Source organism: Phascolarctos cinereus, unplaced genomic scaffold, assembly GCF_003287225.1.
Source record: "Phascolarctos cinereus isolate Bilbo 61053 unplaced genomic scaffold, phaCin_HiC Scaffold_726;HRSCAF=1367, whole genome shotgun sequence".
NCBI classification, from domain to species: domain Eukaryota; kingdom Metazoa; phylum Chordata; class Mammalia; order Diprotodontia; family Phascolarctidae; genus Phascolarctos; species Phascolarctos cinereus.
The window spans coordinates 40,582,889-40,598,982 of record NW_027556098.1 but is presented as its reverse complement, the minus strand read 5'-3'; the positions used below and the strand labels follow the sequence as shown (position 1 = coordinate 40,598,982).

Below are 16,094 nucleotides of genomic sequence, written 5' to 3'. Positions count from 1 at the left end.
GAATAGTTCTTATATTTTCTTTCAAATGATATGCCTGCATCCTTGAAAATTTTCCCATAATATGGCTAATACCATAATAAATATTCCTGGAACTGTTCTTTCTATTTACAGTCTACAAATCTTAGAGACAAAATTTAATGTTTTGCATGACTTAATATGTATAATGGATATTGTATTGCTTACCTTCTCAATAAGTGGGAGAGGGTTGGAGGGAGGGAGAGAATTTGGAACTAAAAGAATTTTTTTTAATTTAAAAAAGTGATAGAGTCTATCAGAATAAAACTTAAATTGTTTCAATGTAGTGCTACATGATATAAGATTTACATTATACTGACATCTGGTGGACATATAATTAATTTTCCTTGTAAAAACTTTTTAATGGAAAAGATCTTGTAGAACTGTTTTCATTGTGTATTTTACAACACTACTTTTCATTTTAGTTTTCAGTGCTTCAACTAAAACATTTACCATTTTCCTTGGACATCTCTTCGTATAATCTTATCAATATCTCTCAGGATATTTTCTCTTTTCTCTATCTTGATTTCATTCCTTTGCTACTTGGTTATAAATTTTGAACTACATAAGATTATTTACTTCCCCTTTGCAGAGAACGGAGGAGTGGGGGAGTGGAAGATAAATAAAAGGGGGATAAAAATGGAGATAAATAAAAAATAAATAAAATTTCCACATATATTTGCTTCATAAAGCACTTTAGTATACAATTTGGCTTGTTTTTCTAAACAATATCACACAATGGCTCCCTTTCTTAGAATTGAAATTCTACATCTTTTAGTAACAGATAACTCCAGAGCAAAACCTGAAAGAAGCACAAGGTAATATTAGTTCACCTGCCTATACTTTTTTTTAAACTTTCTATCAATGATTTGCCTAAAGAGTTTCACTAAAATTACAACATCCTGTGCCACATGGCAAGCTGCTATTACAAGGATTTAAATTATTATCCCACCCTTTGAAAAAAATTATTCTAAAAATATAAGGTGAAATTACAGGACTTGAAGAATTATGCACAAGAATTCCTTGACACTCCCACAGTTACTGTCCTAGTACACAGGTCATCGTTATTTCTCATCTAGACTATTATAATAGCCTCCTAACTGGTCTTCCTCACTCTTAATATAGCCTCCTAGTATGATATCACATACTAGATCTATGTTATTGTTCTCACCAGGCTTTTATTAAATTCTGGAATTTCCTCACATATACCTTTCCACCCCCAAGCAAGAGGGTCGTCAGGCTAACTGAGGAATTTATATCACACAGATCTACTAAGTTCATTTTTGCCCATGACTGACTTCTACCATTATCAGATCTGCTCAAAGTGTGGATCTGGTTTTATCAAAGGAGTTCCTGAAGGGACCATTTAATAATTCCCTCTCCTTTCTTCTAAGTTCCCCATTTTTCTATTCTCTTTTGGTCAGAGACACTTGATAGGTTCTTTCTTCCTTGTAAATTAGGTCTTCTGCTTTGGAAAGTACACACCATAAAGAATCAAACCTTCCTGACAAGTTAAGCAGTCTTTCACAAAGTGTGAGAGGGGAATAGCATCTAAAACATCTAGACCAGGGGTGGAAAACCTCCAACATCAAGGTCTCACGTGGCCTTCTAGGCCCTCAAGGGTGGCCTTTTGACTGAGTCCAAGTTTTACAGAACAAATCCTTTTATTAAGGGGATTTGTTCTTTGAAGTTGGGATTTGGTCAAAGGGCCACACTTGAGGACCTAGAAGGCTACATCTTGCATCAAGGCTGAAGGTTGTCCACCCCTGATCTAAATTGAAAAACTAGTAAGTTCTTTAATTCCAGGCTTTAGTATGTAACTGATTTTTACAGAGGGCCTTTACTTACAGTAATATTGTGAGAAAAGGTTTGAATTTGGAATCAGAGGATATGGGTTTGAATTCTACTCTTCAGTTCCATTTAAAAAAAGCTTACAAACAGAAGGAGATCAATAATTTAAATGTAAATTGATCCCTAGATGGGGTAGAGGTACTTCCTTAAGGCAAAAGAAAACCAAGAGGAAGGAATTGAAGGGAGGAGAGAGGTCCTATGCTACCAGTGCTTACACATGGACCTCTTCCAATTAAGCCTGCTGGGTTATGTACAACCCTAATAATAATAATAACACAAGGTATATACAAATAAATGGATAGAAGTTATACCAATATCAAGAGAGATTCAAAGAAGATAAGATTCATTTCCAAATTATGAGGTAAAAAATTTCATGGAAGAAAAAATAAAACTAAACAGAATGTTATAGTGAGAAAAAAAGGTAAAGGCAATGGTGACAGGCATAGAGAGAAAAAATAGGCATTTTAAAGCTGGGTCAAAGAATAGCTCCCTACCTTAATTTTCTGTGTATGTCCCACACTCAGGGGGTCTGTTAGAGGAAAGGGAGAGCCTAATGCTAAAATATCTCTGTGAGTTTTATGTCTCAGAAACTGACATACCAAAAATCATTGATTCATTATTTTGTTGGTTGAACTTTTTGTTTGTTTTAGAAAGCCAGTTGTTAATCATTTACTACCTACAAGTGATATTTCTCCTTATGTTATTTACATCATGAGGGGACCAAATTAAACCTAATACATAGAACAGTCTTCCCAATGCTCTTTTTTTTAACATGAAAAAATTTATACCCAGAGAACTGAGTTGATTTATCCAAGGTTATACAACTTATGGAAGTAAAAGTCAAGATTTTGACCAACATATTTTAGAGCCAAATCTAATTTCCCACTCTTCGCATTGTATTTTTTCCCCACTATGACATCCTGCTTAGTTTTATTTCTGCTTCATAAATTCTTTCTTTACCTCATAATTTGGAAATGGAGATCACCTTCTTGAATCTCTCCCAATACTATTGTGACTTCTATCCATTTATGTGCACGTACTTTGTCTTACAGTAGTTTGTATACATGTCCAGTCTCTACTAGATTATAAACTTTTGATGAGCAGGAACTGGATTGTTTCTTTCATTTGTATCCCAGCCACCCAGAACAGTATCTTAAACACAGGAAGTACTTCATAAATGTTTGATGAATTGAAATGTTGGAATGTGCCATATGTTTACATCTATGGTTTTATTTTGGCCTTGAATGCCAACCTATTTCACAATTAGTTCTTACTTCCCAGACACAACAAATTCAAAGAAGAGTTTAACAAATATTTTTGAGGAGATCATTATATACACACACACACACATACACACACACACTATTGTGGGCAGGAATCTCTTAGAGGAAATGGAGTAGCCTTCGTAGTCAATAAAAGTCAAGAAAAGCAATACTGGGATATAATCTCAAAAATTACGGAATATCTATTCAAATCCAAGGCAAACCATTCAATATCATAGTAATACAAATCTATACCTCAACCACTGATGCCAAAGGGGCCAAAGTTGATCAGTTCAATGAGGACCTACAACATCTTCTAGAAATAGCACCCAAAAAATGTTACATTCATCATAGGGGATTAAAATGCTAAAGTAGGAAATAAAAAGATAATTAGAGTAATAGGCAACTTTGGCCTTAGAGTACAAAAAGAAGCAGGATAGATTAATAGAGTTTTCTCAAGATAAATCACTGGTCTTAGTAAACATTCTTTTTCAACAACGCAAAGCAGCTCTACACATAGACATGATCAGACAGTCAATATAGAAATAAGATTGATTATACACTTTGTAGACAAAGGTGGAAAAGCTCTATACAGTCAGTTAAAACAAAACCTTTATTCATTTCACACCCAAGCAAATCTATGCTTAAGATTATGCAAGCTAGGAGGCGGAGCCAAGATGGTGGAGTGAAAGCAGTAACTTGCTTGAGCTCTCCTCCAAACCCCTACAAATACTCATAAAAAATGGCTCTAAACAAATTCTGAAGCAGCAGAACCCACAAAAAGACAGACTGAAACAAATTTCCAGCCCAAGACAACCTGGATGATTGATCAGAAAGGTGTGTCACGCGGGGCTGGGAGCACAGTGCAGCGTGGGTGCACAGGCAACAGCGTGGGTGCACAGGCTGCAGCAAACCTGGAGCAGGCCTCAGAGGACTGAATCTCGGGCAGCTGTGGAGGTTTCCAGACTCCTCAATCCACCAATGCCAAAGACAAATTAGAAGGTCAGTGGGAAAAGTCTGTTTCTGTCGGTGCCTGAGAAAGGAAGGCGGGTTTCAGCTCCATTCCCCAAGAGTGTGGCCCTGTGACAGGGCAGCTGCTTCCCGAGCTTCCAGCCCACAGACTGAGGGGGAATCCAGTGGCTGATCAGAGAGGGATTGCAGGGATCTCTTTGCCAGTGCTGAGGCAGGAATCTCTTCCTTTGCCCGTATTTGGATCTGGGCCACAGTTCTGGGCAGCGGTGCTGGGTTGAGGAGGAGCACTGGCTTGGTGGAGCTTGTAGTGGTTGTGAAGAGGAGCCCCTCCTCACAGTTACAGGACAGAAAGGAGTACTTGTAGTCGAAGGCCAGGAAAGGAGTAAAAACCTCACCCCTTATCATACCACCTTGGAAGAACTGAAAATTTACAGGTCCCTACAAGTATCTCTGAAAACAGCTGTACAAACCCCCGAAGCTTGGGACAGTACATTCTCCACATTGGAAGCAGATTGGTACCTTGACAAAGAGTTTAAAACTCAAGTAATTGGCCGGGATCATGAGCAAGCAGCACAAAAGGAGTCAGACTATATTATCTTACTTTGGTGAAAAAGGAGACCAAAATATACAACCAGAAGAAGACAACAAAGTCAAAGCCCCTACATCCAAAGCCTCAAGAAAAATATGAACTGGTCCCAGGCCATGGAAGAGCTCAAAAACGATTTTGAGAAGCAAGTTAGAGAAGTAGAGGAAAAACTGAGAGTGATGCTAAAGGAGACCCAAAAAAAATACTGAAGAAAATAACACCTTAAAAAATAGCCTAACCCAAATGGCAAAAGAGGTCCAAAAAGCCAATGAGGAGAAAAATGCCCTAAAAAGCAAAATTGGCCAGATGGAAAAGGAAGTCCAAAAGCTTACTGAAGAAAATACTTCCTTAAAAATTAGAATAGAGCAATTGGAAGATAGTGACTTTATGAGAAATCACGACACAGTAGAACAAATCCAAAAGAATGAAAAATTAGAAAACAGTGTGAAATATCTCATTGGAAAAACAACTGACCTGGAAAATAGATCCAGGAGAGAGAATTTAAAAATTATTGGACTATCTGAAAGCCATGATCAAAAAAAGAGCCTAGACATCATCTTTCAAGAAATTATCAAGGAAAACTGCCCTGATATATAGAACCAGAGGGCAAAAAGAAATTGAAAGAATCCACAGTCTCCTCCTGAAAGAGATCCCCAAAGGAAAACTCCTAGGAATATTGTAGCCAAATTCCAGAGTTCCCAGGTCAAGGAGAAAATATTACAAGCTGCCAGAAGGAAACAGTTCAAGTACTGTGGGAACACAATCAGGATAACACAAGATTTAGCAGCTTCTACATTAAAGGACCGCAGGGCATGGAATATAATATTCCGGAGGGCAAAGGAGATAGGATTACAACCAAGAATCACCTACCCAGCAAAACTGAGTATAATCCTTCAGGGGAAAAAATGGTCATTCAGTGAAATAGAGGACTTTCAAGCATTCCTGATGAAAAGACCAGAGCTGAATAGAAAATTTGACTTTCAAATACAGGACTCAGTGGAACATGAAGAGGTAAACAGGAAAGAAATCATAAGAGACTTATTAAGATTGAACTGTTTACATTCCTGCATGGAAAGATGATATTTATAACTCGTGAGACCTTTGTCAGTATTAGGGTAGTTGGAGGAAAAAAAATTGTACATATAGATAGATAGATAGAGGGCACAGGGTGAGCTGAAGATTAAGGGGTCATATCTGGAGAATAAAATTAAGGGATGAGAGAGGATTATATTTGGAGAAGAAGAAAGGGAGAGGTAGAATGGGGTAAATTATCTCACAAAAAAAACAAAGAAAAGTCTCTTACAGTGGAAGGGGAAACAGGGGAAGGTGAGAGGGAATGAGTGAATCTTATTCTCATAGGATTTGGCTTAAGGAGGGAATAACATACACATTCAATTGGGTATGGAAATCTGTCTTACCCTACAGGAAAATAGGGGGGAAAGGGACAAGAGAACAGGGGGATGATAGAGAGGAGGGCAGATTGGGAAAGGGGTTAATCAGAAGTAAATACTTCTGAGGAGAGACAGGATCAAAAGAAAGAATAGAATAAATGGGAGGGCAGGATAGGATTAAGGGAAATAGAGTTAGTTTTTCACAACATGTCTACTATGGATGTGTTTTGCATAACTGCACATGTACAACTTATATTGAGTTGCTTGCCTTTTCAATGAGGGTGGGTGGGGAGGGAGGAAGAGAGAAAATTTGAAACCTAAAGTTTTAAAAACATATGTTTAAAAAAATGTTTTCACATGCTACTGGGAAATAAATATAGGAAATGGGGTACAGAAGTCTATCCTGCTCTACAGGAAAATAGAAGGGGAAGGGGATAAGAGAAGGGGAGAGAGATAGAAGAGAGGACAGAGTAGGGGAAGGGATATTCAGAATGCATGACATCTTGGGGGGGAGGGGGAGATGAGGTGAAAATTTGGAACTCAGAAACTTGTGGAAGGGAATGTTGAAAACTAAAAATAAATAAATTTATATTTAAAAAAATAAATTGTGTTAGGCTGGAAAAAAAAAGATTATGCAAGCTAGGCTTCAGCAATATGTGAACTGAGAATTACACCAAGTGCAGGCTGGTTTCTGGAAGAGGTAAAGGAAACAGAGACCAAATTGCCAACATTCACCAGATTATGGAGAAACTAAGGGAGGAGTTTATGACCAAAGAAGAGATAGAGAGGATCACTGGAAGTAAAATGGATAATTTTGATTATATGAAATTAAAAAGGTTTTGCACAAACAAAACCAATGTAGCCAAAATTAGAAGGAAAGTAGGAAACTGGTGAGAGATAGAGAAATTCCATCAAGTTGCTCTGATAAAGGGCTCATTTCTTAAATATGTAGGAAACTGAGACAATTTTGTAAAAACAAGAGCCATTCCCCAATTGATAAATGGTCAAAGAATCTAAATAAGCAGTTTTCATAAAAAGAAATCAAAGCCATTGATATCCATATAAAAAAGTTCTAAATCACTAATAATTAGAGAAATGCAAATAAAAACAACTCCAAGGTGCTACCTCACACCTATCAGATTGGCTAACATGACACAAAAGGAAAATGACAAATGCTCTAGGGGATATGGAAAAATAGGAACACTAATGCACTATTGGTGGAGTTGTGAAATGGTTCAACTATTCTGAAGAACAGTTTGGAACTATGTCCAGAGCTATAAAATTGTGTATACCCTTTGACCCAGCAATACCACTACTAGGTCTGTATTCCAAAGAGAATTTTTTTTAGAAAAAAAAAGAGGAAAAGGGGTTATATGTACAAAAATATTTATAGGAGCTCCTTTTGTGCTGGCAAAGATTTGGAAATTGATGGCATGCCTTTCAGCTGAGGAATAGCTAAACAAGCTGTGGTAAATGGTTGTGATAAAATACTATTGTGTTATAAGAAATGATGAAGGAGATGCTTTCAAAAAAACCTGGGAAGACTTATATGATATGCTGCAAAATGAAATGAGCAGAATTAAAAGAACATTGTGCATAGTAAAAGCATTTTTGTAAAGATAACAATAATAAAAGACAGCTATTCTGATCAATACAGTTATCCAAAACAGTTCCAAAGGTCTCATGATGAAAAATGCTATCCACCTCCAGAGAAAGAACTGATGAACTATGAATACAGATTGAAACACATTGTTTTTCACTTCTTTTATCTTTCTTGCCTTTTTCTTTTTTGTAACATGGCTAATAAGAAAATATGTTTTGTATGACTTCACATACCAAAAGGGTACATTGTTTGCTTTCTCAATACACAAGAGAGAAGGAAAGAATTGGGAGCTCAATTTTTAAAAAATGAATATTTTATAATAAATAAATTAGAAACAAAAGAAGAGACAGGAGATGGCTTCAGGGTCATAAAATGAAAGAGTTGCAAGGGAAGTTATCTAATTCAATTTCTGTTCTAATAAATTAATCACATATAAGAAATAATATCCATAATGACCAACATATTTAATATGTAGTATAACTAATACCCCTAATGAATATTGATAAATTTGAAATATAATATTAGAAAAAGGGCTACAGTTACATATAAAAAAATTATACATAATGACCAGTTGGGATTTCTATCAAGATGTACAGTTAATTTAATATTGTGAAGACTATAAACTTAACAGACCTATATTAATAACAAGAACAACAAAAATCCTATTTGATAGATGATAACAGATGCATAAAAGGCTTTTGACAAAATAGAAGACCCAGTTCCATTGTTTTTTTTAAATGAAAACCACTAAACATACAGGAATAAATGGATTTTTCTTTATACATTTAATAGTCTCTATCTAAAAATAAATATAGGACATTTTATGTAACAAGGATAAACTAGAAGCCTTTTTAATCTTCTCAGGGATAAAATAAGCATATCCATTATCATCACTAAAATTTGAGATGGTGCTAAAATGCTAGCGATAGAAATGATACAATAAAAAGAAATGGAAAGAATAAAACATAAAGAAATAGGAAATAAAATTATCAGTTTTGCAAATGATATGATGGTTTGCTTAGAGAATCCCAGAGAGTTGACTAAAATTAATCAAAATGATAAATTCATTAAATTTACAGGATATAAAATAAATCCACACAATCACTTTGTCAATATGTTACCAACAAAACCTAGCAAAAAGAGATTAAAAGGAGAAATTCCATTTAAAATATCTTCAAAATCCATAAAACTCTTGAGAGTCTCCTACCAATTTGCATAGGCACTATATTAATATAATGGGGAAAAACATTCTTTACAGAAATAAAAACAAACACAAATATTGGAGGAATGCTAATTGCTAATAGGTACTCAGAGCCAGAATAATAAAAATGACAGTACTACCTAAGTCATTTTACTTATTTAGTGAAATACAAATGGAACTACAAACTGCTTACTTCATCAACCTAGGAAAAAATCATAATAAAATTTATCTAGGAACAAAAGATCAAGAATTTCAAGACATATGATGAAAAAAAAGCAGAAAGGAAAGGGGCTTGGCAGTATAATGTCTAAATTATGCTGCAAAGCATTTATTTGCCAGTCAACAACTGTTTATTTAAGCAACTGTGAGCAAGGAACTGTACTAAGTGCTGGGAATACAAAGAAAGGTAGACGATAATCCTCACTCTAAGGTAGGTCAAATCCAATGGGGAGACATCATGCAAACAGCTATGTACAAACAAGATTAAAAAACATATATATGATAAATTGGAGGTAATCAATAAAGGGAAAGCACTAGCATTAAAGGGGATGAAAAAAAGACTTCTTTTAGAAGATAGGATTTTAACTGAGACTTAAAGTAAAACCTTGGTAGAGGAGGTAGAGATAAGGAGAGAGAGAATTCTAGGCATGAGGGATAGCCAGTAAAAATGCCCAGTCAGATGGATTATCTTGTGCAAAGAACCACACAAGATAAGCACAAGGCCAGTGTAACTGGATCCCAAAGCATGTCAGGATTACGTAAGGACTTTGAATGTGAAAAGAAAATGGTATATTTGATCCTGAAGGGGACTGTTAGAGATTACTGAGGAGGGGTGTGACATAATCAGACCTGAACTTTAGGAAGATCAATTTGACAGCTGAGTGGAGGATGAACTAGGGAGGAGAGATACTGGCACGGAGACCAACCAGCAGGTTATTTCAACAGTCCAGGTGTGAGGTGCTAAGGGCCTGAATCAGAGTAATGACAGTGTCAGAGAAGAAACTGGGCCATACATGAGAGAAGTTAAGAAGGCAATATCCATGGACCTCAGAAACAGAATGAACCAGGTGAAGGAGAAGGGAGAGAGTGAGGAGTTGAAGGTGAAATCTGGGTTGCAATCCTGGGTGACTGGGAAGATGGCAGTAATCTTGAGAGTAATAGAGAAGTTAAGAAGAAAAGCTTTGGGAGAAAAGATAATGGATTCAGTTTTTGGATATGTAGAATTTAATACATTAAGGCCTACCAAGTTCAATATGCCCAATAGGCAGTTGGAGAAGTGAATCAAGAGGTTAGGATAGAGATAAGGAACAGGTAAGCAAGAATGAGAATCATCAGCATAGAAATAATTGAATCTATGGAAATTAATGAAATCAGCAAACAAAATAGTATAAAGGGAGAATCAATATTTCAATGTCACTTGTATATTCTCAAAACCATTCCTATGCATGAGAGGGCAAAATACAGCCTTCTGCTTCTATTGACAGTAAAGGGTAAGAGAGTAACAACTAAAAACAGTAAGGGAAACTTAAGACGATCCCAAATTGATGACTTTTAGATAAAATCATTGTTCTGAGAGTATTAAAAGTAGTTTATAGGTAGCTTGTCCCTGCAAATCATTTTCTGAAGAAAGTGTTGCCTTTTTTCCTCGATGGTTTTACAGAATGTTGGTAAAGTATGATAATAGGTTTTATAATAACAGGCTTTGTCATAATGGGTTAATATTTATTCTGCATTTCAAGTAACATGATATTATCATCATGAGCAAATGTTTCTACTTATATATGGCACTGTGATAGGTGTAATACAAAGCGTTAAGCAGATGACTTTTAATCATCTGTAACATTACAGGAATCTAAGAAAATGTTCATATTCTCTAAAAACAAACCCCACAAATAATAACAACTAATGTTTATATGATAACTTAAAGTTACAAAGCACTTTGGTGTGGTAGAAAATGTTCTGAATTTGGAGTCATAGAACCTGGGTTCAAATCCCAACTTTGCCATTTATTACATTTATGAAATTGGGCAAAGTAACTTAACTTCTTTAGGCCCCAATATAAAATGATAAATTTGGTTTGCATGACATTTAAGATTGTGTCCAACCCCAAATATATGAGCCCACAATACAAAAAACTTATGAGGTAGAAAAAAAATATTATTATCTCTATTTTCAGATAAAGAAATGAAGGCTATGGGCAGCTAGGTGGCACAGTGGATAGACCTCCTGCCTTGGAGTCAAGAGGACTAGAGTTCAAATCTGACCTCAGACACTTGACACTTACTAGCTGTATGACCCTGGGCAAGTCAACTCCAATTTCCTCACCAAAAAGCAAGAAAGAAAGCAAGCAAGGAAGGAAGAAAAGAAAAGAAAAGAAAAGAAAAGAAAAGAAAAGAAAAGAAAAGAAAAGAAAAGAAAAGAAAAGAAAAGAAAAGAAATTGAGGCTCTGAGAGTTTTGTGATTTCTCTCATAGAAGACAAAAATTAGAGGAAATCTGATTTCTGCCTTTCAGTACCTGAGCTATAATGTAGAAAATGGATCACGAAAATATAGGATTTTACACTGAATTGGACTTCCAAGATTATCCCCTATATTTTACACATGAGGAAACTGAGAGCCATTAATAAGACATGATTCATTCAATGTCATAAAGTTAGCAATAATCACAGCCATAGTTGGAGCCCAGGTCCTCTGATTCCAAATCCAGTACATTTTCTGCTATATCGACTCTCTTTCTAAGTGATTAGATTTGTTTTACTTAGTTCTAGACAAAGGAATTGGGATCACTTGGTAGAAGTTGCAGAGAGGCAATTTTCTCTCAACATAAAGAAAAACTTTCTTTGAGAACTGTTTACAAGTAGATGGTCTGTCTTGGGAGGTAGTGAATATACCCTCAATCAATCAATTAACAAACATGTATCTTCTCCCTCAGATTGATTCCTCTATCATCTTTACTCTCACTAATCTTCAATCTCTCCCTATCTGCTGGCTGATTCCCTACTGCCTACAATCACACTCATCTTCAAAAATCTTCACTTGATCCATCAATCCTTACTACCTATCATGCTTTATCTCTCCTTACTTTCATGGTTAACCTTGAGAAAGGTGTCTATAATTGTCACCTCCACTTTTTTCCTCTCACTCTCTTCTTACCTCTGTAGTCTAGCTTCCAATGTCATCATTCAAAGTTACTAATGATCTCTTAAATGCTGAATCTAATGGCCTTTTCTTAATTCTTCTTGACCTCTCTGCAGTATTTGACACTGTCAATCATCTTGATACTCTCTTCTCTCCAGGTTTTCATAACATTGCCCTCTCTTGATTCTCCACCTACCTCTCCCTACTCCTGTCTCCTTTGCTGGACTTTCATTCAGGTTCTCCCAAAGCTCTGTTTGGGGTCTTTTCTTTTCTCCTTCTATATTACTCCTATTGGTGATCTCATCAGCTCCCATGGATTCAACTGTTATCTCAACACAGATAATGTTTAGGGCTAATCCAAAGCTTAAGTTACCCCATGTTTCAGGCCAGACCGTTATCCTAGTAATGTAAGTAGGAGATTGGAATGAAATCAGATATACATAGTTCACCCACAGTTAATAAATAGAAATATATCTGGCCACAGCAAGGGAAGGATTTTCAACAAGTATAGTCAGCAAATATACCCTCTCGCTTCAGCTGAATGCAGCTTCCTTACCTCTGAGATGTCCATGAATGTCCACCAGTAAAGCATGAGGAAAAAGCTAGATCTCAGGGGAATAGTAGGCAAAATCAACAGCCTGATGCTAAGTAAGTCTCAAAGGCAGTTTTAATACATTTTAAGCAAAAGAATGAGCCCAGACCACATTGGAGGAGGTTCAAGGGGAATAATAAAGTATTCAACAATGAAATATCAATCATGTGTGGGGTAATTATGAGAAAGAACACAAATGAAATGTTAAACGTAAAAGATTCATACTATGCATTAACAGAATGACTTATAACAGAATTTGTTACTTTACTGTTAGAATCTACTGTGAGGTTGACACTTTTAAGCCTTATTAGAATATAAAACAGTTCACAAGACTGCTAATTAGACATTTTACATTTCACCTGAACTGTCCATAAAACATTTTTTGCTCACTTCAGATAACAATGAGGTTCATGTGATTTCTGATACACCCACTACTTCCATGCTTTTATAATCTTCTTCTCAAATGCTCCAGTTATGTATGGTAATAAACACCACACCCTTTTTTGTTTCTCCTTTTTTTTTCCCTTAAGATCATAAAAGCACAATAAAACCATTTCCTAGTCTTCTGTCTTCTTTAATTTCCTCCATGACCATTGAAGATAGTTTTCTGTCTTATTTAACTCCCTCCACAACCAATGAAGACTGTTAGCGTTCTGAAGGGTTTTTCTTGATTCTTCTGATTGCATTTCAGACTATCTTCTCATCTCTAACTTTTCATCAGGCAGGCTTGGAAGCCCTCTAGTTCATAAAAGATCCATCTCTCCTCCTCTTCTCCCCACTTATGATAATTTTGCTTTGCCATGAAAGTTATTTGTGGTTGTAAGCTATTTTCTTTTGCCTTTTAGAAAATTGTATTCCAAATTCTTCTCTCCTTTATAGTGTGGTAGCTGCATAGTGTTTTGTGATTCTGACTATGGCTCCTTCATACTTGATCTCTTTCTTTCTGGCTGCCTACAGTATTTTTTTTCCTTTGACCTGGAAGTACTGTATTTTGCTATGACATTTCTGTTTTGCTATGACATGTTTTGGTTTTCTTTCAGAAAATGACTAATTACTTTTATTTTCACTTTTCACTCTTGTTCTCATATTTCTTGTTAAATAGGGCATTGAGACTTCTTTTTAGTTGCATTTTTCAGATAGCCCAAAGATTGACTGATGATGTCTCCTTGATCCATTTTATAATCAGTTGTTTTTGACAGGAGATGTGATAGTTTTCTTTTTTTTTTTTTAGTGTTTTCATTTTTTATCTGTTATTCATTGCTGTCTCAAGGAATCATTGATTTGTCCTTAATACATTCTAATTTTCAGGATATCTGTTTCTTTGGTAAGTTTTGGACCTCCTGTACTAAACTGTTAACTCTCTTATTTCTTTCCTCTAAAGTTCTCATTTCATTTCTAATTCTTTCCTATATAACATTGATCTTATTTATATTAACATTTTCAAACTCTTGGTTCCTCTTTGCCAAGAATTCTAGGGGGGGAGGGGGACAGGATGGAGGGAAATGTAGACAGAAAAAATTGAAGCTTTTCTGAGAAAGGTCTCATTTCTCAAACATATAGAGAACTAAGTCAAATTTATAAAAAAAAAAAAGCCATTCCCCAATTGATAAATGACCCCAAAATAAGATCAGTCTTCAGATGAAGTAATCAAAGCTATCTATAGCCATATGAAAAAATACTCTAACTCACTATTGTTTGAAGAAACGCAAATCAAAACAATTCTGAGGTACTACCTTATACCTATTAGATTGGCTAATAGGGCAGAAAAGGTAAATGACAAGTGTTGGAAGGGATGTGGGAATAATGAGACATTAAAGCACTGTTGGTGGAGTTCTGAATGGATTCAACCATTCTGTAGAACACTTTGGAACTATGCCCAAAGGGCTACAAGACCATGCATACCCTTTGATCTAGCAATACCACTATTAGGTCTGTATCCCAAAAGAAATAAGAAAAAAAAGGAAGAGGACCTATATCTACAAAAATATTTATAGTTCATTTCTGGGGGCAAAGAATTAGAAATTGAAGGGATGCCCAGCAATTAGGGAATGGTTGAACAAGTGGTGGTATTTGATTATGATGAAAGACTATTGTACTCTAAGAAATGATGAGCAGGACATGAGGAAAAACGCTATCCATCCCCAGACAAAGAACTGATGGTTTCTGAATACAGACTGAAGCACACCTATTTTTTACTTTATTTTTCTTTCAGTCTGTTTTTCGAGGTTTTTTTTTTGGTCTATGTTTTCTTTCACAACATGACTATTATGGATATACTTTGCAAGATTACACATGTATAACCTACATCGAACTGCTTGCCTTCTGGGGGGAGCAGGGTTTGAGGAGGAAGAGAGAAAATTTGGAACTCAAAGTTTTAAAAATGAATGTTAAAAATTGTTTTTACATGTAACTGGGGAAAAATAAAAATAAAATACTAAAAACATTATAGTAGGTCTCATGGGAAAGCTATGTTTTTCTTTGAGGTTTTGCTTGTAAAAGTTGTAATGTTCTTTGGGCTTTGTGTCTTGGGCCTCTCTGGACCCATACCTTCATTATCAATTTCTTTTGTTTATTTTTCAGGCCTTCTTCCTTAACTGGGTTTTTGGGTCAGGGCAGGGCTTTGCACACTTCTAAAAGGAAAGGTAAGGCAGTTAGGTGGTAAAGTGGATTGAGAGTCAGGCTTGGAGTCAGGAAGACTTCTCTCTTCCTGAGTTCAAATCTGATCACTCAGACACTTAAGAGCTGTGTGGCCTAGGCAAGTCATTTAACCCTGTTTGCCTAACTTACTTCATCTGTGTAATGAGTTGTTGAAGGAAATGGCAAACTCCTCCAGTATCTATGCCAAGAAAACCCAAAAAAGGTCACAAAGAGTTGGACAGGACTGAAAAATGACTTGAACAACAACAAAAGAATGAAAAGTGGGGCTTTGATTGGTTCTAATTTGTATTATACAAGGTCCTGCTACTGACTACTATGTCTATGTTCTTCAAAAACTTGGGAGCAGTTTAAGCTAGCAAGCTGAAAACTTTCAACATCCTAGGGTGAAAAAAAAAAAGATTACTGATCTACTAGACTGAGTTCCTGATTCTGGTCTAGGATAAGACATAGCTGGTGTCCCTGCCTAAACTCTGGTCTGTGCTAGTCTTCTTGTCCATGGTTATACAATTTCTCTGGTCCCTGTACTGAAAGGGTCCTATGAACTATGTTCCAGCACTTGCCTTTTCTTGCTGAACCCGTTTCCTATGTCTGTAGGCTTCTGACAATCTCTTTGTGCTGACCTATGTAGTTTCTCTTTAGATTTCTTGATCATTTCTCTTGTACTCTTTTTTTTAAACCTGTTCTAGAGTAGCGAGAATGCTGAGCTGCCCATCACCTAGCCAGAAGTGTCTATTAAATTTGCTTTTAAAATAATTAACATAGTTCAATGGATGGACTAAGAAATAGTTTTTCTATTCCCATTTCAGTGGAAATCAAAGAATTTTA

General features: G+C 35.8%; 1 long non-coding RNA gene across 1 annotated transcript in view; it reads right to left on the bottom strand.

Moving 5' to 3' along the window:
- The window catches only part of LOC144454454 (uncharacterized), a 127,394-nt gene that overhangs the window by 110,550 nt on the left and 750 nt on the right, over window positions 1–16,094 (bottom strand). The window lies entirely within an intron of this gene.